Here is a 2877-nt window from a genome sequence, read left to right as displayed (position 1 = left end):
GGTTACCCCTGAAGGTTATCTCGCTTATTACTTGACCGAATTTTACCAAATTTCACACATATAACAAGCATAGTAAGGAGTCTTAAAATCCGCAATCAAATTTGAGAAAAAAAAGTTTCGTTTCTATGGATACGGCGGCCATATTGGATTTTGTTGACATGTCTTACGTAATGAATACCGCACTTATCGCTCATGGAAATTGGTTGTTTTTTAGTATGCGCGTTCACAAACATTAAATCTAAAATTTGTGTGTTGTTTTTTTCCTAAACGAATTAGAAAATGTTTAATGAATATTTTCCTGGTAGCAGTCAAGTTTGCAAAAAATCCGAGAAAATCCACACTCCAGACACCACCAGCAAAAATCTATTTCATATTTTAAAAATTCAAAGGACAAATTTTTAGCATTATATCTTCTCTTCATTCTGTGAAAATTTCATGAAGACTGGATGAAAAATGGTGGAGTTATTAAAAAAAGCATAGAGAAAAGTCGCGTTTTGAGAAAACGGCCGATAAAGAAAAATAAAATACTGACTTTATGAGGAAATGGCGGGGACAAACATGCCCGGTATGGGAAATAATACGGTTTTTTGTGGGTTCTTATGCGATGATATAGTTGTAGGAGAGGATGAGGAAGCTAAAAATGCCTACAACTCAAATTCCAAAATTTGGAGCCGAATTTTGACTTCGGGGGTGTAGCCCCGCCTCCTTAAACAATATTTTTTTTTTTTTAAAACTGTTTCTCTCTAAAATTCCTAGAAGCAGTGCTTTACGTCCCCTGCTTTGAACTCGACACATTTTTAATTAACGCGTCGTTCGAAATGTTCAATGGCGCCCAAACACAAGGACCTGCTAAAGTATGAGTATTTAAAGCCACATACATTGTATATATTCAGTATGAAGTGGCTTCTAGAGACAATAGGGAGTAGGGTGCCCAATAGCAGTATTTTTGGAGTTTACATATCTCGCAAGGTGAAAATTATGGGCTTTGCACTAAACCAAATGTCATCGTGGAAAGGATCCCACTTTTCAAGACAATCAAGGAATCATGAACACATTGCCATGTTCTGATCTATGTCATCTCATCCTTGCGAAGATGAAAATTGTACAGTCGTAGGTTAAGATCTTCCATGAGCATGCAGACTGTTGGGGTGTTGGAAAGCCCGAGCTGCAGATCGTCTACGGACAGAGGTCTCATGGGATTCGACTACTGAAATCTGCAACCTGATGAAGTTTAAAGGACTGAGAATGGTGCGTGTTCGACCTGAAGTGGTCATTTTAAAGGAATTTTTTTGTTCTGATTCGCTATACACCCAAACTGACACAACCTCTCTACTCATGACACCAAAGGACTTAATGGCACCTAAGCATTCTCTCCATGCCGTGCGCAGAACTCACGAAATGTCAAGGATGGTGAGTTTGTGGAGAGGTAATGTTCAATACAAAAAGCTCTCTGCTCTTTACTAAACTTAACCATGATCTCATCAGGCAAACGAAATTTGGGAAGAATAATATCTGCAGACTTCTGTTGACTTGTTAGACTGCTGTAGCTTGCAATATGGCGCGATTACAGCAACTTTTAGTGGTAGGCCTAATGCGAACTTGAGCGTCATGCTATGAAAATGGCGACAACGTTAAAGATGGATTTTTATGCGCCATATAGAACAAAACCATTCTATGGACTTATCTAAAATGAATGTCAGACGAATTCCTTTTGGTTTGCAAATGTTATGTTCAAATCTGAAACTCAAATTTTCAGTATGGAGAAAGATATTAAATTCCACAAAACAAATTGTACAGTTTTTTAGATCACACTGTACATATCACTACCAGAACCCCACTAGGCGATGTGGAAAGAACTAGAACACATGGAGTTACAACGTACCAAAAGATAAAGATAAAACTGTTCTGAAGAATCACCTCAGATAACCCAAGGCCAAAATTAATGCTAACGTGCAGCTCTTATATTATTTACTCAATTCCTTCGTAAACTCCTTTAATCTAGCGAAGAGGGCTGTATGTTCATCAGCCTACATTTGACACTGGGCTTATGCTGCAGTTACCTTTTTGTTGTTGTTGGGTTTTTTTCCTTTGTTTAAAAAAAAATATTTTGTTTGTTTGGCTTTTTTGTTTTGTTTTGGTCCCATGTCCTGATTTGGTGTCGGATAAGAGTAAGTTATGAATGAGATGTGTTAGTGTAGTAGTTTCTGTTAGTCAGATTGTTCTGAGTAAGAAAATGAGACACTTTTTAAATAAAAATTATTTTTTAAATGATTTATACAGATGGTGAAGATGATGATGATGATGATGACGATGATAACGATGATGATGATGATGATGATGATGATGATGATGATGATGATGATGATGATGATGATGATGACGATGGTGATGATGATGATGATGATGATGATGTAAATATTGAGGATTAAGTTGAGGATTAATGTTGGTGATCGTTTAGTTCTTTGTTTGGTGCCTACACTAGATACCCTCAGGCAGTCTCGACAGGCAGGACACAATCCCTCATTCCCAGCTCCTCGCATAGAGCAGCAGCGATACGTTATTTATGTTAGGAAGTCTCAGGGAACCGAGGATCTTCTACGTGACTCATAGACGTGTGCTATAATTAATATTGATGGGGTTCGTTCGTGGCGTAATTAGTGCCTGCCAAACAGTCGCTGGTCACCTTATAAGTAACATGCAGAATAACACAGTTCGTTTTGAGGGAGGATTTAGAGTTGAAGCGACGGCTAAACTTACAAGAATCAACGTTACCTACATTTGTTTAATCCGAACTCTGTTGAATATTCAATGTATTATTACACACATACACACACACACACACACACACACACACACACACACACACACACACACACA

The sequence above is a fragment of the Aplysia californica genome, unplaced genomic scaffold (genome assembly GCF_000002075.1).
Source record: "Aplysia californica isolate F4 #8 unplaced genomic scaffold, AplCal3.0 scaffold00048, whole genome shotgun sequence".
NCBI classification, from domain to species: Eukaryota; Metazoa; Mollusca; class Gastropoda; order Aplysiida; family Aplysiidae; genus Aplysia; species Aplysia californica.
This window is presented reverse-complemented; position numbering follows the sequence as displayed.